The sequence below is a fragment of the Lolium perenne genome, chromosome 6, assembly GCF_019359855.2.
Source record: "Lolium perenne isolate Kyuss_39 chromosome 6, Kyuss_2.0, whole genome shotgun sequence".
Classification (NCBI taxonomy): Eukaryota; Viridiplantae; Streptophyta; class Magnoliopsida; order Poales; family Poaceae; genus Lolium; species Lolium perenne.
Genome location: NC_067249.2, coordinates 42,455,586 through 42,481,604, shown reverse-complemented (window position 1 = coordinate 42,481,604; position 26,019 = coordinate 42,455,586). Strand labels below are relative to the sequence as shown.

The 26,019-nt window shown below is 42.6% G+C and overlaps 1 non-coding gene and 1 pseudogene across 1 annotated transcript; one reads left to right on the top strand and one right to left on the bottom strand.

Annotated features, from left to right (window-relative positions):
* Positions 1-17,831: 17,831 nt before the first annotated feature.
* Positions 17,832-18,050, top strand: LOC127311045 (small nucleolar RNA U3). The gene has a single exon (XR_007857538.1). It is a non-coding gene; the product is annotated as a small nucleolar RNA U3 (small nucleolar RNA).
* A 3,803-nt stretch (positions 18,051-21,853) lies between these two features.
* LOC139832119 (uncharacterized) lies at positions 21,854-23,995 on the bottom strand (annotated as a pseudogene).
* Positions 23,996-26,019: the final 2,024 nt, after the last annotated feature.

Below are 26,019 nucleotides of genomic sequence, written 5' to 3'. Positions count from 1 at the left end.
ATCAATAGGGACCAATCTACTTGGCCAAATTTTACAAACTTTATATTTTTGGAAAGCTTAGAGTTTTTTCTATCAAATGCCACTGGATTCAAACCCAGATCTGTTATAGAATTAAAGTGGGAAAATAAACAAGACAGAGACTTTTCTGCCTTAGAAAAATTATTAAAAATCAACCCTTTTGAATTTTGAGGTGATTCCACCTCTCATAATTCACATTTCACAAACTCTAATTGTTTATGTAAAAATATGATATAGGTACTGTGTATGATCATGGGCCAGAAGCAAAATATTGGCTATGTAGTCAATAACTAGCCCATTTAAACCTTTTCAAAAATAGTTTTTAAATTGTATGAGGTATAGCATCTCATTTAAATTTGTATTCCAAGTGATTAAATGTGAGGTGATGACCTTAGTCTTCATGACCCCATAGGATTCTTCTTGAGAATATTAAGTCATCTTAATAGTAATTTTTAACTTAGTTACAACTATGTGTTAAATCATATGAGAGGTATTCCTCTCATTTAAACCTTGTTCTCAAGTAATTCAACATGAGGTAGTAACCATGGTCTATATAATCTCATGTTGAGTTATTTCGTGACATTCAATCACTACCATGTTAGTATTAAATTGCATGAGGTATGGAACCTCATTTAAATCATTTTCTCAAATGATAAGTATGAAGAGGTTGACTTTGGTCAACCTAGGTCATATATTGTTCATGAGAGAAATTAAATCTTAATAAGATAATGAGAAGAAATTATTTCTCTAAGTAATTGAAAGTAACACCTAAGTTAGTATGAGAGGAAATTATTTTTTCTTAAAATAAGAAATGAACACATCCACCCACTTAATAGTAGTGTGTGATGCTAGTTTAAGTTGTGTAAATCTTGTGTGTGCTTAGTTTAGTATGTAAGTTTGGTATGATGATTGTGTACCCCGTACTCGTATTTTAGACGCTAGTACCGGAGACTATCAGGAGGAGGAGGTCTTCTACAAAGAGGAAGGAGAAGAGAACTTTGACCACCACCTCAACCAAGGCAAGCTAATATTCTTGCAAGATAACACTCTTGCAAAGTGCAAAGCTCACCATGAGCAAGGCATTACCCCATTTACTTTATGCTTATGATCCTATTTCCCAGTTTTACTTTACAAGCTTTATTTACTTTTGTTTTATCAAAGTACTTTTTGATTTATGATTCAATTGATTTGTCTTGGATTAGTACAAGAGTATCAAAGTTAGCCTAGAAGCAAAGCAAATTACTTAGCACCCCTCATACCTAGATGCTAGTGCTAAATAAAAATTGGTTATTCTAGATGGGAACTTGTGTGTGTGAAATGACTTTGAAAACCTTGGAATGATGAGTCATTCTATTGAAAGATTTTGAAGGTGAATATGACTGGTGAATGACTTGGTGAATTTTACAAAAACTGATGGTTGGGTTCGGATGCGATACCATTCCAATTTTACAAGTACCCCCACAATACCTGAATCTGGGTAAGGCTTAGCTGGAAACTTATGTATTTTAGTATGGGTTCCCTCTGAATAAGCGTCATCGGGGTTATGCTGGAGGCTGCCTCTACAAAAGGAATGATGTGAAATGACGTGAAATGAGGTGAATGTCCGGCCCAAGCCCTGTGCAGTTCCCAGGCTGACTGTCTGTCTTCACTGGGAGGCCAAGCTCATGGGGAGAGGTGCCTATACTAGGGTATGTAAATGAAAGGTTAGTATTGGTAGTTCGCGTACTGCGTACGATAAATCAGGGCCAGTTACCCCTGACGAGCTATTGCAATTGTTGTGGCACAAGTGTACAACCTCTGCAGAGTTTAACCTATTCGAATAGCCGCGTCCGCGGTCATGGACAGTTGGAAAGGCCATACTGTTCCGTCATCAGAACTTTTCCAAAAATATGAATGGTGACTTGTGACTTGAGTTTGAAAGGTGACTTTGACTTTGAATCACAACTGAGTTGTGGGAATGACACTAATGTTCCCACTTGAGTTAAGTTAGGCAAATGAAAAGTCTTGGTTTACTAAAGTGCTTATGAAATAAAACTGGCTTTATGCAAATGAAACTAGAGCTTAGTATCCCCCTTACTAGAATTATTAGTACTTACATTAGTATTAGTTTGCGAGTACTTTAAAGTACTCACGGCTTTGTCCCTGGCTATTCAAATGGCCAGACTATGAAGAGGAGCAGCAGTATGAAGAGGATGGACAGCAGGACGTCTACGACAACTAGGACTACTCCTGACGTCAAGCGTTGGCCTGTGGACTATAGAGTCCCCTTCTATATACGCTTCCGCTATGTATTTGTGATGTGTGTTGAAACAATAGTTCAACTATTATTGTAATATTGGATCATGTGATCTATTTGTAAGACGACTATGATATGTAATGAATGATGACTTATGATATTCAATTGTTATGTCTCGCAACAACAATATTCCTGGGATTGCGATGTATGGCATAACAGGCATCTGGACTTAAAAATCCGGGTGTTGACAGCAAGTATCTATATTGATATAAGAGATGATAATGCAAGAGTTAGACAAGCTAGAAGTTTTCATGAACTATTGCTTTAAAGACATGCAACCGTACAAAGTTCATTAAGGATGTGTTAAGTATTCAGCATAGAAGTTCTATCCTTCATTCCAAGCATCAAGTAAATTTTCACAACATAAGAAGGATTCAGTCAAGTAAACATAAACATGAACGGCATGAATCAACTGTTTCGAAGTCTACTCAACCGGTGAGCGCAAGCATTTGGTATTAGCACCAGGATGTTATGGCATAAAGAACGTTAATGGGGGTTTGGAAGGCCAAATGGAAGAAAGGCTTGCAAAGCTGTAAATGACCATTAGACAAGAGGAAGCCTTATGATCGAAGCTATGCAAGGAGTAGTGATTGCCATGCAATGGATGCACATAGAGCTATATGTGTATGAAAGCTCTCCAATGGAACTAGTGGGGGTGCATCCAACTTGGTTGCTCACGAAGACCTAGAGCACTTTTGAGGAGGCTCATCATTGGAATATACAACCCAAGTTCTATAGTGTAAATTCCCCACATAGTTATACTAGTAAAACATAAAAACTCTCTCATATGAAGTGTAGGTGCTAAACATGAGCACAAATGATGACTATGAATAATGCGGGTGCTAAAACATGAGCACAAGTGTGGATAAAAGATAGTAATGCTGCCCCCTTTTCCTTTATTCTCTTTTTTTCTTTTTTTTCTTTTTTTCTTTCTTTTAATTTCATTTTTTTCTTTCTTTTCTCTTTTTTCTCTTTTTGATGGCCTCCATGGCTCTTTTCATTTTTAGGGGCAACATCCTAATATGACAACACACTTTTTGGTATAAATAACTCATAATGAACGAAACATGATGTATGAAACTGTATGCATCTGCCAGTGTAGCAGGATGTGCAATGATCTAGCGTAACATGGGTAAACCACACATCAGCTGTATATGATCATGCAAAGCAATATATAATAATAAATGACAACATGGCATGTAATGTATAATGGATGTTGCATGGCAATATATCTCGGAACAGCTATGGAAATGCTATGGTAGGTAGGTATGGTGGCTGTTTTGAGGAGATGTATGGGCTTATGTGTAGGAGAACAAGAGAAAGTCCTCCCACGGGTTTGGATGTACTGGCGAAGTATGCACAATTCTCAATGTGAGCAAAAGGCAATGCACAGTACCGAAGAGGCTAGCAAATTTGGATGGTGGAAGTGCCAAAAACCGTAGCTTAACATTAGTCAAAAAGAACTCACAAGCTTATTGCAAACAACTAGCAGGTTCATCATTAAGAGCATGATTAAAATTTACTCCAAGGAGGGCCATTCACGGTGGCACAAGTACCCCGCTAGCTCCCTCGACCTTCAGCACAACTTAGTTATTACGATGAACTCTCAGACATGGAAAGCTATCAAGTCCAACTACGCCTTCAACTATTTAAATAGAGTTTGTAGTACGGCACAAGCTTAAAGACAACAATCCACTACTAATTTTAACTTATTTATCCAGCAAGCCTTACCATCTAAATACCTCAAAACATTTGCAAAGAATCAAGTTATCAAAGCTCAATGTTCTACAAGTATTTTATTATACACTACCACATGCAACATTTCCCGTTTCCAACCATACAACAATTTAACGAAGAAGATTCAACCTTCGCCATGAATAATATGAGTAAAACCTAAGGACATATTTGTCCATATGCAACAGTGGAGCGTGTCTCTCTCCCACACAATGAATGCTAGGATCCATTTTATTCAAACAAAACAAAAACAAAAACAAACCGACGCTCCAAGCAAAATACATAAGATGTGATGGAATAAAAATATAGTTTCACTAGAGGAACCTGATAATGTTGTCGATGAAGAAGGGGATGCCTTGGGCATCCCCAAGCTTAGACGCTTGAGTCTTCTTGAAATATGCAGGGGTGAACCACCGGGGCATCCCCAAGCTTAGAGCTTTCACTCTCCTTGATCATATTGTATCATCCTCCTCTCTTGATCCTTGAAAACTTCCTCCACACCAAACTCAAAACAACTCATTAGAGGGTTAGTGCACAATCAAAATTTACATGTTCAGAGGTGACTTAATCATTCTTAACACTTCTGGACATTGCACAAAGCTACTGAAAGTTAATGGAATCGAAAAATCCATCAAGCATAGCAAAACAGGCAATGCGAAATAAAAGGCAGAATCTGTCAAAACAGAACAGTCCGTAAAGACGAATTTTATTGAGGCACCAGACTTGCTCAAATGAAAATGCTCAAATTGAATGAAAGTTGCATACATATCTAAGGATCACTCACATAAATTGGCATAATTTTATGAGTTACCTACAGAGAATTAGGCCCAGATTCGTGACAGCAAAGAAATCTGTTTCTGCGCAGTAATCCAAATCTAGTATGAACCTTACTATCAACGACTTTACTTGGCACAACAATGCAACAAAACTAAGATAAGAAGAGGTTACTACAGTAGTAACAACTTCCGAGACTCAAATATAAAATAAAAGTGCAGTAGTAAAATCATGGGTTGTCTCCCATAAGCGCTTTTCTTTAACGCCTTTCAGCTAGGCGCAGAAAGTGTGTATCAAGTATTATCAAGTGATGGTGCATTGGATGCTCCATTATCTATAGTGGTATTAAGAGCTTTGTCAATTTTAGGCCTATAATAACTTTTTGGTTTAGGCACCTTAGAGACATACATGAACTTTTGCTCCTTACCCACATAAGCTTTTTCTCTAAACTTTATAGATGAAAAGGTTGAACCCAATGTTCCCATAGCCTCTTCAAGTTCACTAATCCTTTGGGTTTGATTATCATGTATAGCACAATCTTCTAAGATGGCAATTCTCTCATTAATTCCACCTAGAGATTTATCAAGTTTATCAGTGCTATCAAGTAATGCTCCCAAATTAGTCTCAATAATTGGAAGGTTTTGCTCTATGGTTTCCAACTTTTTCATGACATCTTCAAGAGAGGTTTCAATTTTAACTTCATTAACAGGTGGTATTCCAAATAGACTCTCAATAATGCAACTAGCTTCTAAGGCAGGAGTACCTAGGAAGTTACCTCCCGCGAGACAATCAAGAACATACCTATTCCAGCTAGAGATACCAACATAAAAATTCCTCAGTAGGATAGTGGTGGAGTGTTTCTTAGTGCACCTATTATGGGCATCACTAATTCTATACCAAACATCTTTTAAACATTCTCCCCCTTGTTGCTTAAACGAACGAACTTCAACTTCAGGATTACTCATTTTAGCAATAGTAAATAAAGCAAACTAGATAAAGTAAATGCAAGTAACTAATTTTTGTGTGTTTTTGATATAGCAAACAAGATAGCAAGTAAAGTAAAACTAGCAACTAATTTTTGTGTGTTTTGTTTTAGTGCAGCAAACAAAGTAGTAAATAAAAGTAAAGCAAGACAAAAACAAAGTAAAGAGATTGGAAGTGGAGACTCCCCTTGCAGCGTGTCTTGATCTCCCCGGCAACGGCGCCAGAAAACAGTCTTGATACGCGTACAGCACGCGACCGTTGGGAACCCCAAGAGGAAGGTGTGATGCGTACAGCGGCAAGTTTTCCCTCAGTAAGAAACCAAGGTTTATCGAACCAGTAGGAGCCAAGAAGCACGTTGAAGGTTGATGGCGGCGGAGTGTAGTGCGACGCAACACCAGGGATTCCGGCGCCAACATGGAACCTGCACAACACAACCAAAGTACTTTGTCCCAACGTAACAGTGAGGTTATCAATCTCACCGGCTTGCTGTAACAAAGGATTAGATGTATAGTGTGGATGATGATTGTTTGCAGAAAACAGTAGAACAAGTATTGCAGTAGATTGTATTCGATGTTAAGAATGGACCGGGGTCCACAGTTCACTAGAGGCGTCTCTCCGATAAGAATAAGCATGTTGGGTGAACAAATTACAGTTGGGCAATTGACAAATAAAGAGGGCATGACCATGCACATACATGATATGATGAGTATTGTGAGATTTAATTGGGCATTACGACAAAGTACATAGACCGCTATCCAGCATGCATCTATGCCTAAAAAGTCCACCTTCAGGTTATCATCCGAACCCCTTCCAGTATTAAGTTGCAAACAATAGACAATTGCATTAAGTATGGTGCGTAATGTAATCAACAACTACATCCTTAGACATAGCATCGATGTTTTATCCCTAGTGGCAACAACACATCCACAACCTTAGAACTTTGTCACATCGTCCCAGATTTAATGGAGGCATGAACCCACTATCGAGCATAAATACTCCCTCTTGGAGTTACTAGCAAAAACTTGGCCAGAGCCTCTACTAATAACGGAGAGCATGCAAGATCATAAACAACACATAGATAATAGATTGATAATCAACATAGCATAGTATTCTCTATCCATCGAATCCCAACAAACACAACATATAGCATTACAGATAGATGATCTTGATCATGTTAGGCAGCTCACACGATCCAACAATGAAGCACAATTAGGAGAAGACGACCATCTAGCTACTGCTATGGACCCATAGTCCAGGGGTGAACTACTCACTCATCACTCCGGAGGCGACCATGGTGGTGAAAAGTCCTCCGGGAGATGATTCCCCTCTCCGGCAGGGTGCCGGAGGCGATCTCCTGAATCCCCCGAGATGGGATTGGCGGCGGCGGCGTCTCTGGAAGGTTTTCCATATCGTGGCTCTCGGTACTGGGGGTTTCGCGACGAAAACCTTAAGTAGGTGGAAGGGCAGGTCAGGAGGCGTCACGGGGGGCCCACACGCTAGGGCTGCGCGGGCCCCCCTGGGCCGCGCCGCCCTAGTGTGGCGGCGCCCCGTGGCCCCACTTTGTCTCTCCCTCGGACTTCTGGAAGCTTCCTGTGAAAATAGGCCCCTGGGCGTTGATTTCGTCCAATTCCGAGAATATTTCCTTACTAGGATTTCTGAAACCAAAAACAGCAGAAAACAACAACTGGCTCTTCGGCATCTCGTTAATAGGTTAGTGCCAGAAAATGCATAAATATGACATAAAGTATGCATAAAACATATAGATATCATCAATAATGTGGCATGGAACATAAGAAATTATCGATACGTCGGAGACGTATCATCTGTTAACCGATGTCTCGTGTCAGCCTACAGGATTCCATCAACCCTAAGCCCCAATCGGAGGGCATTGCCGAGGAGTACCCTTGACACCGCATCTCTTAAAGCGTCCTTTAAACGGCGCTGGATCGAACGTTTGCGGACGTATTTTTTCGTGATGCGTTTGGGGCATGTTGCTCCCCAACTGTGTCTCCCAAACTCCGTCCTCAAATTTTTTTGTAGGGTTTTGAAAAACACAACCATTTATTAAACATAGGATGAAGATAAATATATTTGCCAAAATTGTTTTAAAATTAAAATACAATAAACAATAAAACAACAAAACAAATGTAATAATGAGCTAGATCAAGGTGCCACGGCATTTGCTGATAAACCTTTGATCCTCCACATATGCTCAACGAGATCATTTTGAAGTTGCTCGCGAACATTGCTGTCACGGATCTCTGCGTGTATGGCGAGGAAATCAGCAAAATCTACAGGCAACTCATGATCAACCTCCGCAAGAGGGCCCTAACACTTATAGGGACCAACATGTCTCCTGACCTGATTCTTGTGGTCATCCTCGATGATCATGTTGTGCATTATCACATAAGCCTACATCACCTCCCACATTTGATCGTGAGACCAGCTTAGAGCAGGGTACCAAACAATTGCAAATTGAGCTTGAAGCACACCAAATGCCCGCTTGACATCCTTACTGCAAGCCTCCCATCGCGAATCAAAGTGGCAATCCGATTTGATGGAGCCGAGATTGTTTTGACAAAAGTGGCCGATTTTGGATATATACCATCGGCTAGATAATAGCCTTTGGCATATTGGTGTCCATTGAACTCATAGTTGCATGGTGGAGCATGATCTTCCACTAGTTTGATGAACACCGGAGACCACTGCAACACGTTGATGTCAATGTGTGATCCCGCCATGCCAAAGAAAGAATACCAAATCCACGGGTCATAATCTGCCACAGCTTCAAGCACCACACTGCAATATCCATGACGCCATTTGTATATACCTTGCCAATCAAACGGGCTTCCATGACTAGTGCATAAAATTGATGCTTCCAAGCATCCTAGGGAATCCTCTGGCAGCATTTTGTGCCATGATCATTGCAGTCTCTTCTTCAGTTGGCCCTCTCAAGTAGTATTTGCAAAACTTTCCCACCACAGCTCGGCAAAGCTTGTACATGCACTCAATGGCAATAGACTCACTCATGCGAAGGTAATCGTCACAACCCTAGCGACGTGGAGCGACAGTGAAGCAGCATCCATCGGCGCCAAATTGAGTGGAGCGGCAGTCTTCGATGGTGGCACGCCGGGCTTGAGCATTGATACGTCTCCGACGTATCGATAATTTCTTATGTTCCATGCCACATTATTGATGATATCTACATGTTTTATGCATACTTTACATCATATTTATGCATTTTCTGGAACTAACCTATTAACAAGATGCCGAAGTGCCAGTTGTTGTTTTCTGCTGTTTTTGGTTTCAGAAATCCTAGTAAGGAAATATTCTCGGAATTGGACGAAATCAACGCCCAGGGTCCTATTTTGCCACGAAGCTTCCAGAAGACCGAAGAGTCAACGAAGTGGGGCCACGAGGTGGCCAGGAGGGCAGGCGGCGCGGCCCCACCCTTGGCCGCGCCGCCTGTCTCTGGGCCCTCGCGACGCCACGACCTACCCTTCCGCCTACAAATAGCCTTCGTCGCGAAACCCCCAGTACCGAGAGCCACGATACGGAAAACCTTCCAGAGACACCGCCGCCGCCAATCCCATCTCGGGGGATTCAGGAGATCGCCTCCGGCACCCTGCCGGAGAGGGGAATCGTCTCTCGGAGGACTCTACGCCGCCATGGTCGCCTCCGGAGTGATGTGTGAGTAGTCTACCCCTGGACTATGGGTCCATAGCAGTAGCTAGATGGTTGTCTTCTCCTCATTGTGCTTAATTGTCGGGTCTTGTGAGCTGCCGAACATGATCAAGATCATCTATCTGTAATTCTATATGTTGTGTTTGTTGGGATCCGATGAATAGAGAATACCATGTTATGTTGATTATCAATTTATATCTATGTATTGTTTATGATCTTGCATGCTCTCCGTTATTAGTAGATGCTCTGGCCAAGTTGATGCTAGTAACTCCAAGAGGGAGTATTTATGCTCGATAGTGGGTTCATGTCTCCGTGAATCTGGGGGAGTGAGAGAAACCTCTAAGATTATGGATGTGCTGTTGCCACTAGGGATAAAACATTGATGCTATGTCCGAGGATGTAGTTATTGATTACATTACGCGCAATACTTAATGCAATTGTCTGTTGTTAGCAACTTAATACTGGAGGGGGTTCGGATGATAGCCTGAAGGTGGACTTTTTAGGCATAGATGCATGCTGGATAGCGGTCTATGTACTTTGTCGTAATGCCCAATTAAATCTCACTATACTCATCATAATATGTATGTGCATGGTCATGCCCTCTTTATTTGTCAATTGGCCAACTGTAATTTGTTCACCCAACATGCTGTCTATCTTATGGGAGAGACACCTCTGGTGAACTGTGGACCCCGGTCCAATTCTCTTTACTGAAATACAATCTACTGCAATACTTGTTCTACTGTTTTCTGCAAACAATCATCATCCACACTATACATCTAATCCTTTGTTACAGCAAGCCGGTGAGATTGACAACCTCACTGTTTCGTTGGGTCAAAGTACTTGGTTTGTGTTGTGCAGGTTCCACGTTGGCGCCGGAATCCCTGGTGTTGCACCGCACTACATCTCGCCGCCATCAACCTTCAACGTGCTTCTTGACTCCTACTGGTTCGATAAACCTTGGTTTCTAACTGAGGGAAACTTACTGATGTACGCATCACACCTTCCACTTGGGGTTCCCAACGGTCGCGTGCTGTACGCGTGTCAAGCTAAATTTCTGGCGCCGTTGCCGGGGAGATCAAGACACGCTGCAAGGGGAGTCTCCACATCCCAATCTCTTTACTTTGTTTTTGTCTTGCTTAGTTTTATTTACTACTTTGTTTGCTGCACTAAATCAAAATACAAAAAAATTAGTTGCTAGTTTTACTTTATTCGCTATCTTGTTTGCTATATCAAAAACACAAAAAAATTAGTTACTTGCATTTACTTTATCTAGTTTGCTTTATTTACTACTGCTAAAATGGGTACTCCTGAAAATACTAAGTTGTGTGACTTCACAACCACAAATAATAATGATTTCTTATGCACACCTATTGCTCCACCTGCTACTACAACAGAATTCTTTGAAATTAAACCTGCTTTACTGAATCTTGTTATGCGAGAGCAATTTTCTTGTGTTAGTTCTGATGATGCTGCTGCCCATCTTAATAATTTTGTTGAACTATGTGAAATGCAAAAGTATAAAGATGTAGATGGTGACATTATAAAATTAAAATTGTTCCCTTTCTCATTAAGAGGAAGAGCTAAAGATTGGTTGCTATCTCTGCCTAAGAATAGTATTGATTCATGGACTAAATGCAAGGATGCTTTTATTGGTAGATATTATCCCCCTGCTAAAATTATATCTTTGAGGAGTAGCATAATGAATTTTAAACAATTGGATACTGAACATGTTGCACAAGCATGGGAAAGAATGAAATCTTTGGTTAAAAATTGCCCAACCCATGGACTGGCTACTTGGATGATCATCCAAACCTTTTATGCAGGACTGAATTTTTCTTCACGGAACCTATTGGATTCAGCTGCTGGAGGTACCTTTATGTCCATCACTCTTGGTGAAGCAACAAAGCTTCTTGATAATATGATGATCAACTACTCTGAATGGCACACGGAAAGAGCTCCACAAGGTAAGAAGGTAAATTCTGTCGAAGAAACCTCTTCCTTGAGTGATAAGATTGATGCTATTATGTCTATGCTTGTGAATGATAGGACAAATGTTGATCCTAATAATGTTCCGTTAGCTTCATTGGTTGCCCAAGAAGAACATGTTGATGTAAACTTCATTAAAAATAATAATTTCAACAACAATGCTTACCGGAACAATTCTAGTAACAACTATAGGCCATATCCTTATAATAATGGCAACGGCTATGGTAATTCTTATGGGAATTCTTACAACAATAATAGGAATTCACCCCCTGGACTTGAAGCCATGCTTAAAGAATTTATTAGTACACAAACTGCTTTTAACAAATCTATTGAAGAAAAGCTTGGGAAAATTGATATACTTGCTTCTAAAGTCGATAGTCTTGTTGCTGATGTTGATCTTTTGAAATCGAAAGTTATGCCTAATGAAAATCATCATAATAAAATTGTTACTACAGAAAATTCCATCCAAGTTAGAATTAATGAGAATGTAAGATTGATGGCCGAATTGCGTGCTAGGTGGGAAAGAGAAGAAAATGAAAAAGAAGATAATATAGCTAAAGTTTGGACTATTACCACCACTAGTGATGCTAATGCTCCACAAGTTGCTGCACCTCCTACTATTAATGGTAAAATAATTGGTGTTGGCAATGTTTCCACTTCTAATGCAAAGCGCAAAAAACTGCCTGAAACTGCTAAAACTGCTGAAACTGCCTGTGATAAAGCTGCTGAAATTTTTTCCAACATTGGGGATGATGATCCCATTGCCTTAGATTATAATGGTTTGAATTTTGATGATTGCCACATCTCTGAAGTTATAAAGTTCTTACAAAAACTTGCTAAGAGTCCTAATGCTAGCGCTATAAATTTGGCTTTCACAAAACATATTACAAATGCTCTCATAAAAGCTAGAGAAGAGAAACTAGAACGCGAAGCTTCTATTCCTAGGAAGCTAGAGGATGGTTGGGAGCCCATCATTAAAATGAAGGTCAATGACTTTGATTGTAATGCTTTATGTGATCTTGGTGCAAGTATTTCTGTTATGCCTAAGAAAATTTATAATATGCTTAACTTGCCACCATTGAAAAATTGTTATTTGGATGTTAATCTTGCTGATCACTCTACAAAGAAACCTTTGGGGAAAATTGATAATGTTTGCATTACCGTTAACAATAACCTTGTCCCCGTTGATTTTGTTATCTTGGATATTGAATGCAATGCATCTTGTCCCATTATATTGGGAAGACCTTTTCTTCGAACTGTTGGTGCTATCATTGATATGAAGGAAGGTAATATTAAATATCAATTTCCTCTCAAGAAAGGTATGGAACACTTCCCTAGAAAGAGAATGAAGTTACCTTTTGATTCTATTATTAGAACAAATTATGATGTTGACACTTCGTCTCTTGATAACACTTGATACACACTTTCTGCGCCTAGCTGAAAGGCGTTAAAGAAAAGCGCTTATGGGAGACAACCCATGTTTTCACTACAATACTTTTTTTTATTTTGAGTCTTGGAAGTTGTTTACTACTGTAGCAACCTCTCCTTATCTTAGTTTAGTGTTTTATTGTGCCAAGTAAAGTCGTTGATAGTAAGGTTCATACTAGATTTGGATTACTGCGCAGAAACAGATTTCTTTGCTGTCACGAATCTGGGCAAAATTTTCAGTAGATAACTTATAAAATTATGCCAATTTACGTGAGTGATCCTCAGATATGTACGCAACTTTCATTCAATTTGAGCATTTTCATTTGAGCAAGTCTGGTGCCTCAATAAAATTCGTCTTTACGAATTGTTCTGTTTTGACAGATTCTGCCTTTTATTTCGCATTGCCTGTTTTGTTATGCTCGATGGATTTTTCGATTCCATTGACTTTCAGTAGCTTTGTGCAATGTCCAGAAGTTTTAAGAATGATTATGTCACCTCTGAACATGTATATTTTGATTGTGCACTAACCCTCTAATGAGTTGTTTTGAGTTTGGTGTGGAGGAAGTTTTCAAGGATCAAGAGAGGGAGATGATACAACATGATCAAGGAGAGTGAAAGCTCTAAGCTTGGGGATGCCCCGGTGGTTCACCCCTGTATATATCAAGAAGACTCAAGCTTCTAAACTTGGGGATGCCCAAGGCATCCCCTTCTTCATCGACAACATTATCAGGTTCCTCCCCTGAAACTATATTTTTATTCCATCACATCTTATGTGCTTTGCTTGGAGCGTCGGTTTGTTTTTGTTTTTGTTTTGTTTGAATAAAATGGATCCTAGCATTCTTTGTGTGGGAGAGAGACACGCTCCGCTGTAGCATATGGACAAATATGTCCTTAGGCTCTACTCATAATATTCATGGCGAAGTTTCTTCTTCGTTAAATTGTTATATGGTTGGAATTGGAAAATGATACATATAGTAATTTGCTAAAATGTCTTGGATAATGTGATACTTGGCAATTGTTGTGCTCATGTTTAAGCTCTTGCATCATATACTTTGCACCTATTAATGAAGAAATACATAGAGCATACTAAAATTTGGTTTGCATAATTGGTCTCTCTAAGGTATAGATAATTTCTAGTATTGAGTTTGAACAACAAGGAAGACGGTGTAGAGTCTTATAATGTTTACAATATGTCTTTTATGTGAGTTTTGCTGCACCGCTTCATCCTTGTGTTTGTTTCAAATAGCCTTGCTAGCCTAAACCTTGTATCGAGAGGGAATACTTCTCATGCATCCAAATACTTGAGCCAACCACTATGCCATTTGTGTCCACCATACCTACCTACTACATGGTATTTCTCCGCCATTCCAAAGTAAATTGCTTGAGTGCTACCTTTAAACAATTCAAAATTTATCACCTCTGATTTGTGTCAATGTTTTATAGCTCATGAGGAAGTATGTGGTGTTTATCTTTCAATCTTGTTGGGCAACTTTCACCAATGGACTAGTGGCTTCATCCGCTTATCCAATAATTTTGCAAAAAGAGCTGGCAATGGGATTCCCAGTCCCAAATTAATTAATAAAAATAGACACTCCTCCATGGTATATGATTGTTGGACGGCACCCGAAGGATTCGGTTAGCCAGCTTGAGAAAGCAAAGGTGGGGAGGAGTGTCATCAAAATAAAACTAAAATAAAAAAGCACTCCTTCATGGTATGAGATTGTTGGCAGGAACCCGAAGGATTCGGTTAGCCATGGTTTGTGAAAGAAAGGTTGGAAGGAGTGCCACACAAAAATAAAATAAAATGGGAGCCGCTCTTTGAAGGTTTGTCTGGCAAGGGGGTTAGAGTGCCCACTACCATTCGTTGACAACAACAAACACCTCTCGAAATTTTACTTTTATGCTCTCTACATGTTTTCAAAATCAAAGCTCTAGCACAAATATAGCAATCGATGCTTTCCTCTTTGAAGGATCATTCTTTTACTTTTATTGTTGAGTCAGTTCACCTATTTCTCTCCACCTCAAGAAGCAAACACTTGTGTGAACTGTACATTGATTCCTACATACTTGCATATTGCACTTGTTATATTACTCTATGTTGACAATATCCATGAGATATACATGTTATAAGTTGAAAGCAACCGCTAAAACTTCATCTTCCTTTGTGTTGCTTCAATACCTTTACTATGAATTATTGCTTTATGAGTTAACTCTTATGCAAGACTTATTGATACTTGTCTTGAAGTGCTATTCATGAAAAGTCTTTGCTATATGATTCATTTGTTTACTCATGTCATTTACATTGTTTTGATCGCTGCATTCACTACATATGTTTACAAATAGTATGATCAAGGTTATGATGGCATGTCACTCCAGAAATTATCTTTGTTTATCGTTTACCTGCTCGGGACGAGCAGAAACTAAGCTTGGGGATGCTGATACGTCTCCGACGTATCGATAATTTCTTATGTTCCATGCCACATTATTGATGATATCTACATGTTTTATGCATACTTTACATCATATTTATGCATTTTCTGGAACTAACCTATTAACAAGATACCGAAGTGCCAGTTGCTGTTTTCTGCTGTTTTTGGTTTCAGAAATCCTAGTAAGGAAATATTCTCGGAATTGGACGAAATCAATGCCCAGGGTCCTATTTTGCCACGAAGCTTCCAGAAGACCGAAGAGTCAACGAAGTGGGGCCACGAGGTGGCCAGGAGGGCAGGCGGCGCGGCCTCACCGGCCGCGCCGCCCTGTCTCCTGGGCCCCTCGCGACGCCCCCTGACCTACCCTTCCGCCTACAAATAGCCTTCGTCGCGAAACCCCCAGTACCGAGAGCCACGATATGGAAAACCTTCCAGAGACGCCACCGCCGCCAATCCCATCTCGGGGGATTCAGGAGATCGCCTCCGGCACCCTGCCGGAGAGGGGAATCATCTCCCGGAGGACTCTACGCCGCCATGGTCGCCTCCGGAGTGATGTGTGAGTAGTCTACCCCTGGACTATGGGTCCATAGCAGTAGCTAGATGGTTGTCTTCTCCTCATTGTGCTTAATTGTCGGGTCTTGTGAGCTGCCGAACATGATCAAGATCATCTATCTGTAATTCTATATGTTGTATTTGTTGGGATCCGATGAATAGAGAATACCATGTTATGTTGATTATCAATTTATATCTATGCGTTGTTTATGATCTTGCATGCTCTCCGTTATTAGTAGATGCTCTGGCCAAGTTGATGCTAGTAACTCCAAGAGGGAGTATTTATGCTCGATAGTGGGTTCACGTCTCCGTGAATCTGGGGGAGTGAGAGAAACCTCTAAGATTATGGATGTGCTGTTACCACTAGGGATAAAACATTGATGCTATGTCCGAGGATGTAGTTATTGATTACATTACGCGCAATACTTAATGCAATTGTCTGTTGTTAGCAACTTAATACTGGAGGGGGTTCGGATGATAACCTGAAGGTGGACTTTTTAGGCATAGATGCATGCTGGATAGCGGTCTATGTACTTTATCGTAATGCCCAATTAAATCTCACTATACTCATCATAATATGTATGTGCATGGTCATGCCCTCTTTATTTGTCCATTGCCCAACTGTAATTTGTTCACCCAACATGTTGTTTATCTTATGGGAGAGACACCTCTAGTGAACTGTGGACCCCGATCCAATTCTCTTTACTGAAATACAATCTACTGCAATACTTGTTCTACTGTTTTCTGCAAACAATCATCATCCACACTATACATCTAATCCTTTGTTATAGCAAGCCGGTGAGATTGACAACCTCACTGTTTCGTTGGGGCAAAGTACTTGGTTTGTGTTGTGCAGGTTTCACGTTGGCGCCGGAATCCCTGGTGTTGCGCCGCACTACATCTCACCGCCATCAACCTTCAACGTGCTTCTTGACTCCTACTGGTTCGATAAACCTTGGTTTCTAACTGAGGGAAACTTACTGCTGTACGCATCACACCTTCCACTTGGGGTTCCCAACGGTCGCGTGCTGTACGCGTGTCAAGCATCTCCGGGAGAGGTACATGCGGAGGAAGACCGGCAGCCCCATGGACCAAGGCACCACCAGTCATGGCAGCAATGGCAACGGATGGGCGGGGGGTCAGAGCAGCCGGCGGCATGGGCCTATTGGGGCGGCGAGTGCGAGCCAAACGCCCAACAATGGTCGGGTCTGCCATGCGAGAGGCGAGAGCAGCCGCAGCAGCAGCAGACGACGACGCAGAGACCACAGCAGATGCGAGCGCCGAATGCTTCATGGACGGCGGTGGCGCGGCGGCATCATGGCGATACATGGGCCACGTGCTACCACGACCCGGGTGACGACGACAACGGACTTGGGATAGGCAGCGAGAGGGCAAGACGAGGATCTAGGATCTGGTCGGAGTAGAGACAGAGGAGGAGGAGGTCAACGTTGGGAGATCAAGGCGGCGGCACGCCGTCTGTGGACACGGCCATGGACGCGAGGTCGCGCGAGGTGCTTTCTTAATTCCTACTTGCGTTTTCTTTCAGATGTCAAACTGTTGAAGTTTGCCTTTTGCGAGAAACATAGTCTATTTTATTTTTATATTTACCAACAGAACAGCACAAAACACCCCAAAGAATTGTTGAAGTTAAACTGACGTACATTGTCTTGTGTGCGGTAGAAGTACCATTTCACATAGTTTTGCTTGTTGGAGAGGACAGCGGAGAGTGATCTCGGAAGTAGGCCATAACGATGGTCCCGGAAAAATGTGGGCTTTTCTATTTAGCGTTGAGGGGCCGGCCCAATACGAAGTGCAGCTGATGCACCGGAGCAAAATCACGCAACGCAGTGGCCGGACGGCAGCAGCACCTAGCGAAAGATAGTACCACCTCGGAAGTTTAGGGAGGATTGGACCAGCTTAAATAGCGGACCCTGCAGTTGTACAACACGACCTTACTTGAACAGGATCTGTTCTATAGGATCGTACCGTTGCATCCTTGACTAATAAGGAGGCAAGCACTTAAACCTGGTTGATGAAGTCTAACCTGTGGGCCAGAGCGTGATTAACGGCTCAGATTAGACCGGTTGGTGTTGATCTATGGCTGTAGATGATCATTCCTGTTCAGCTCTGCTAACCAGGGTGGCTCACAGGTTGTCTGACAGGTACATACTACTGCTTTTTTTTGTTTTGCAGTTTGTTATTCTCTGCTCCACGGTTTCACTCCAAAACAGCTGACGATCTTCGTGTTCCCAACCTGACTATTTTGCATGAATGAGCTACGCATTCTATAGGAGCAGCAAATAAAATATGAATGATGTCATTCATGTGCTCGGCTAGCCCCCATTTACTGCAAGGTTTAGAGAATGTATCCCAGTTTGTTTTAAACTTTAGACTAACACTTTTGAACCTGCTGCACTGTCGGTCAGTCGGTGTTCTGATATGCAGACAAATGGGGCATTATGTTCTGATATGCAGGCAAATGGGGCATTATGTGCTGCATCCTGACAAAATTTTGACCTTCCTCAATCTCTAGATTTGCAGTAGGCTTTTAATTAAAAACAGGGACCTGAAAATCAACTTGTTTTTTGCATATTCAGACCCACAAGATTTATCAATTCCCAACCCAAACACAAGTAACCATGCATGCTCATTACTTTCCACGTCTCAACCTGTTGCAATTGTCAGGGTCTAGATGAGAAACGAAAACCATAAGTATGAAAAAAGATGGCAATAGAAGATCATCACATAAATTTGTAGCCTAGTGTCAGGAACTCATTCCTCACAGAAAATAAGACTTGCAACTATCCTAAATAAGTAAGTTTTCTCGGCCTTTTTTTTGAACTGGGATTATTTTATTGATTTAACAACATTTTACAGATACTAGTTTGAATGGCTGAACAGCCAATTCAGACAGAGCTCCGCGCACTGGACATGTTCCAGGCTGCTGGGAATTGCATAAACAACTGAAAATAACATCCTTGTTGAGAAGCCTGAGTGCTAACTTGGCTTGATGGTGCGCCTTAAAATTATGTTGCCTGAAAGCAGATGTACTAAAAATGGCTGCAAGTTGAGGTGCAATATGCCAGTGTCCAGGGCACCAACGGGATTGTTGGCTGCTGCCGCAACAGATAGCGTCTTGTTGTCTGTCAAAAATATGGGTTGCTCAGAGCATAACAGCTCTGCGATTCTGACAGCTAATTGGACTCTAAATGCTTCGGCCTGTAGAGCAGATGAGACATGCGGGGACATCGCCGAGATGAAGCTGTTGCTGCTGTGAGTCAGTCCTGTATGTTGTATGAAGATGCCAATGCCTGCTGGTGCTGAATTTTGTCCTTGCAAAGGCGACCAAGCAGCATCGACGTAGAATACCGGTCCTGCAAGTTTGGAGGGTTCCGATACCGAAGATCCCTGTTGGAGAGAGGTGCACTGTTTGTCCTGAGTTATGGAAGCATGCACTTCTGTAGGAGTGAGCTCATCATCAGTCCTAACGCCCTGAAGGATTGCCTTGGCTGCTGCATGTACCTGAAATGGTTTGTTTGATTTCCTGCCAAAAGGATTATCATTTCTAGACTTCCAAAGGCACCACAAGAACGTATACAGATTAGTAGTAGAAGCATTGGGATGCCCAGAAGACAAGATAGCCTCAATAACTGCAGGAATTGAGCCATGATTTACAAAATAAACTTCGGATCTTAAGAGCCATGGAGAGCTGAACCAGGCAGCTTTTGCAAATGGGCAAAGGAAAAAAAAGGTGTACCTCATTCTCTTCAAGACCACATCTGGAGCATTGTTTGTCAATATGAGTTGAGAATCTTCCAGCGCGCATACCTGTGGGTAGGGCTCTTCGCAGTAGCCTCCAAGCGAAGGTTCTCGGCCATTTTCTTCAGAAGCTTCTAACTAAGTAGAAAGATAAGTTGTGGCGGAAGATCATTTTTTGCCGCTCTTTCTCCGAGCGCGGCCTGTGCAGCTTTAGCCTTGAGCTCCTTGAGAGCCTTCTCATTCTCTCTGTTCTTCAGGAGGTTCCCCAGATCACTCTACAAACAAGAGAGAAACACAGGCTCATCAGTGCTGCAGCTTACTTTCTTGTATGTGAATAGTTTGAACTACTATCTCAATATTCTGAAACAAGGCAAGGTCTCATCTAAGATTATTAATTGCATGTTTCAGAGTTAGTGTTAAAGGGGTTAACTAAAGTAGACTGACGTTTTTTATGTCTGACTTGTCTCTAATCTCTATGTACTTATATCATATATGATCAATACTGAAAGCAGTGAGAACGTACTAAGCACGCATGCATATTTTTTAAATTAGCAGTAAATACCTCGTCGTACTCTTTCTTTTGCACCTTGGGCGCCTTGAGAGGCTTCTCCGGCAGCACGGCGGACAATGAGATGGAGCGGTGATAACAAACACAGTTGTCAAACTGAACGAACAAGCTCTCATCGATGTCGACGACTATTGATATTCTGCAGCAGGAAGATCAAGCCTTCTTCAGAGCGCTGATGCGTGCAGCCAGTTTGTCGAAGTTTACCTGACCAAGGAGTACATTTCCCCTAGACGTGTCCAGCTGCAGCAAAATGGACCGAGCGGGACGACAAGCCTTCAGCTTCGCAATTGGGGATTCAGATTCTGTGGGCAGCCATATGGCTATTTCTGAAGGATTGAACCTCCATCTCTGTTGGATCGCTCCCCATTGCCATCAGCACGTTGATTGGTTCGAGCTTGAGGTGTCCAGGATTCTGTCCTGGTCTTGTGCTCCTCACTGTCTATGCCCTTGCCTCAGAAGCTTATCCATGAGCCTTTCCTCGTTGTCATGGCCTCCTTCACGGGGATGAGAACTACTGCTCCTGTGATTCTGATGCAAACTAGGTGCTCACAGTAGAAGATTGCCGAAATCAATTGCATTATCCGTCTAATCTTACTCTGTTTGGTAGTCACTGCTGCTTGCTAATCTATTTTGCCAACCTGAATGTTTTTTTTTTCGAGAAAACGCAAGAGATGTTGCGTTTCATTTCATTGAACAGGATTTTGCGTAGTAGTCAGGGCAAACATTCCTGTTGCTTGAGTGTCTTGTTTGGCCACCATGTGTTTGGTTTGCCATCTTTCATCACTAGTCACTTCATCGTCCAGATAACTATATGCAGGTGACTGTGATTTTCCTTCCGATGGAAACAGGCTGAAGTGCATCATCATGCTTGTACCATTTGCAGCTTGATTTGTCAGATTTCATGTTAGTGTTTGGCTTAACATAGGGAGGCCGCATATTCACCAATACTATCTTCAATCGACTGTGCAAACTCTCCTATTTATCTTGCTTGATTATACAAACCAATACTATCTTCTTCAGCAAACTTCTCACTCGTTGCTCTCCAGGCTTAGAATAACTTCAGCAATACTATCTTGCCTTGTTTACTATTTTACCATTTAAGGTGCTAACTGACTCAGTCCCTGCTTCCTCCAGGCCCAGAGTTTTAAGCCCCAAGTCAGCATGCCCCCAATCATGATCAGTTCCACCAGCCATGTGGGATCCATCCTTTCCCATCAGCCTTTTCAATAAAAAGGGATGGGTGACATAATTCGGTAAGTTCACTAAAATATGCATTTTATTTTGAAGTACACCAGGTATCTTCCATTTGATTGCCTAGATGTTAAAAGGGAGTGTGAATCCTTCAGCGATGTCTTGCATCACTTGCAACTCCTCCTCGTTAGTAAATGACTTATTCTGAAGCTTCTGAACAAACTGTCCACAAAATTGTCAAGTTAATCAGAATGGAGCAACAAAAGGGAGCTTAAACACAAAAAGGAACAGCATCATATGGACGTCAATGGGAGCATCTCAAATACATCAAGGACCTTTTGAAATTTTAATTGAATGCAACCAGAAGTATTCCTAAGTTCTGTAAGACGTGCAGACTTAATATAGCAAAATTAAGTCGTATAGATAGCAAAATATAAACAAAATTCCATCTAGCATGAAAATTTGACATATACTCCTTGGTCAGGTAAACTTCGACAAACAACAAAGAATTATCCACAGCTATAAGCAGTGAAAAATGTACACACAACCACAACGGCAGAATCCTGTGAAAAGCTAGTATATTCTGATTTGCAGTTTCCAGATCCTCTTCAACTTTGGAAACACCATGCAAAGATTACATAAGATAGCAAATGCTAAGTTGCTTGATTAGCTAGACAGAACAAATTTGCTTCATTTGAGGTTGTCAACCTGGAGGACACATGTTCATCACAAAACTAAAGGATGGCACATTGTGCAGAAAATGATTTAGAGAGTCAGGCTATTGCCGTCAAGCTGCTGCCTTACATCATTTGCATGTTTCCTCAAGGACGCAAAGGTGTTTTCCGTAACGTATCCAACTTGAAAGCCATCTCTTGTGCCAAACTAATCCTTCCTCCCTCAATAAGAGCTTGCTTCAAATTACTGAAAAGCTGAGCAGGTGGCCTAATTCCTTTGTCCAACATCTCCTGGAAATAGATGCAGGCTTCTTCCAGCCTTTTCTCAAAGCATAACCCATTGATCAACGCGGAAAACATGTGCATACATGGGAGAACACCCTTCTCCTTCATCTGGTTCCACACCTTTAAGGCCATATCAACCCTTTCATTACTGCAGAACATACCAACCATTATTGTATATGTGTTGATCTGAGGTTCACAGGCACTCCTACCCATTTCCTGGAAAACATTATAAGCCTCGTCTATTTTCTGAGATTTTATAAGATACTGCAGAATAATATCATAAGTCCGCGAATTTGGTCCAATTCCACTCTTTCTCATCTCATCAACCATCCTGAAGGCATGCTCGAACTTTGAGGATCTGCAGTAAGCCCCAACAACTGCATTGCATGTAGGTACCTCCATGGGAAACCCACTGGACTTGGAAAGCTCGAAAAACTTCAAAGCTTCATCCAGCCTCTCCTCTGAACCGAGCCCATTGATGAGCATGCAGTACACATGAGGGCTTGGCATGACACCAGTGGCTTCCATCTCATGGAACACCTTGATGGCCTCGTCACATTTGGCGGACTTGCAAAAGGCACTAATGAGCATCCCATAAGCCACGACATCAGGCTTAATGCCTGCATCCAGCATTTCTTGGTACACCGACTTGAGCATCAACAAGTCCTTCTCATGGCCCCAGCCTTCCATGAGGATAGTGTAGGTCTTCAGATCAGGCACAAACTTTCCATCCCTCTTCATGTCCTTAAAGATGGCGTTCGCCTTCCTGACTTGCTTGGATTTGCTCAGCACATCGATCAGCCAGTTGTAATCTGACAAGTCTGTTTTCAGCCCAAAACCGCCCATCTTCTCGAACGTCTCGACGGCTTCCTTGACCTTCCTTGCCCGGGCATACCTCCTGACGATGAGCCTGAATGTGTCCTTGGAAAGCAAGCCGCGGCACCGCATAGCCTCGACCAGGCTCCACACCAGCCTGAACTGCTTTATCTTGCCGAGCGCTTCAATCAGGTTGTGGAAGCTCTCGGCTGTGTACACGAAGCCTTCCTGCCTCTCCGCCCACCGGAAGAAGGTGAGGGCTAGCACGCCGGCGTTGCTCAGGTTCTTCAGCACCTCTGCCACCAGTTCCCGCGACATGGGCACCCCTAGCGCGTCAAGAGCCGGCGCCACCGTCGGTTCTGGCTGGGTGGAGAGAACGCGGCACACCGCACACCCTCTCTGGTCTCTGCCACCTTGGAGACGTCAGAGCCCGGGACCACCGTGAACTGCTGGTCCATGGCCACGCGGCAGACCCTCTCTGCCGCCTCGGAGACTTCGGAGCCAGGGACCACCGTGAACCGCTGGTCCATGGCGAGCTCGTGGGCGCCGGTAGACCTCGCCTGGGTACAGAACCACGAGTCGCGCATTCCGTCGAGCACCTGGCAAGAGCGGCGCGCGACAAGGGAAGGTCGTACGCGCTCGAAGCATTTGGTCAAACGCCATGCGGGCGTCAATTGCGGGGACGGTCCTGGCGAGTGGCGTAGCAGCAGGTGGGCGGCAGAGCGGCGGAACTGCGGAAGCGGTGCATCCTGGTGCTGGTCGAGTGGAAGCGAAGCGTGGTGGCGGGACGTTTCGGTGAGGAATGATTTCGGAGTGGTGAGAGCCTGTGAGGGACTGCCAACTAAATTGCTGTCTTTTTTCATGTCATCCATAGTCAATACTCTCTATCTCAAATTTATTTAAATTTAGATGTATCTAAACACTCTATATCTAAATTTAGATAAATTTTTAATATCTTTTTATGGATGAAGAAAGTAATACTCCCTCTCAAAAAATATTTTGGATTAAAGCCGAGTACTTTATTTATACATGATCCACCTTATAGTCTCACAGAGAGTGAAAAAATTTAGGCTCAATTTACGATATCTTCAACAGCCTGCTGCTTTTAAACACTAAATGTATTTATTTCAATTTGTTGTTGGATTATTAGGCAATTTTCGTGTGAGTTTAATTACCGAAAGCAACATTATAGATGCACAAGCATATTTAACCACACACATCAGACTAAGCACATGCATCAGATCTGAACATGGAACAAGTAGCAGTGCAAGGTAGGAGAGGAAAAGCACATACATCGCGACCGGGAAGGTCGCACCAGCAGCATCACCACCACCACCATGGGAGTTGTTGATGTCGCCCATGGTGTAGTCGGATATGTCGATGAAGCAGCCGAACCGTCGAAGATGAGCACGAACAGCAGCGAGCAGTCGCGCCGAGACACTCCCCAAAAACCTTATCGCCCGTCTCCCGGTGCAGGATCTCAACGGACGGGGTTTCGGAGGCCTGCTCTCCCGGACGGCTGTGCACGCAGTCGCTGGGATGGGGAAGACTAGAGAGTAGCACAGCAAAAGGAATTTCACGAGAGAGATCTAAGAGCACTGTTCTCCAGATCTAATCGGTCTCCTTGTATAGCCTGGGAGGAGAGCCGCCCCGACCGCGTTGCCACGCGTAGGAAGCCAGGGACACGCGGCGAGCATGCACATGCAGGTCGACACGTACCCAAAACATTTGGTGCACCAAGCAAAAAATTTAGGCTTCCTTGAGTGTGTCTCGAACTCGAACTCGAGTCACGAAACGTGACGTGACGTGACGTGACGTGCGTGCGTGACGTGACGTGCCGAGCCGAGGCGGGGCGGAGGAGGAGGAGTGCGCGAGGGCTCCTTCTAATCTCACTCACTTGGAAGGACTAGAACATCAGCCCTTATATACCACTCTAAATCTCTCACAACTAGCAATGTGGGACTAAACTTTGTCTCACATGGTTGTCCCAAGCTGCCAACGTGATGGGCCTTGAGATTTCAGGAAACTGTAGACCACATGGGCTGCCTTATTGGGCCGCAGCCCATCTACATTCAACAATCCCCCACCAGATCTCATATGCACATCAGATGACACATTAGTTCCATTTACTGTTTAATATACCTGCACTTCAGTGGAGACTGTTAAGTTGAACTTTCACCTAGACAAGGAGTTACGCTTGACTACAACTGAACAATACTATGCCTTGAATTGTCAGTCTTTGTGCAACAAGTTTCACTCAATGTCGGCACGGTACTAGGCTACCTTAGCCTTCCCCTCGGGTGGAGCTTATAAGTCATACTCCTCGGCCCTTCATGAGCTTACTAGAGATTCACCCAAATCTCCCACACTATGACCAGTAGTGTCGCTCATATAGGTGTGTTCTTCAAAGATCGCCCTGTAGGACAGCGTCTTCGCTCATCAAGAGCCACTCAGAACACATTAAGACATTGTCAACCTGCCTTACAGTAGCTATGAGAGAATTGCATCTGCAGCGGAGTGGGAGTATTAAATTTTCTCTCAACTCAGTTACTCCGATTTGTTTTCCCAGGTCCAAGTTCACGGAATTTCCGATCACATAGGTTGGGTTACCCCCTCGGCAACTCAAGTGGGTCTCAAACCCATCTCCCTCGATTCAAGGTCTATCATGTTTCTTGATAGTCCTTTTGTAAAAGGATCTACCAGATTTTTAGCACTTTGGACATAATCCAATGCTATCACTCCGGAGTTCTTCAGTTTTCTGACAGACTTCAGTCTCCTCTTGATGTGTTTGGAACTTTTCATATTATCCTTAGAACCAATATCGGCCAAGGATCTCCTCTT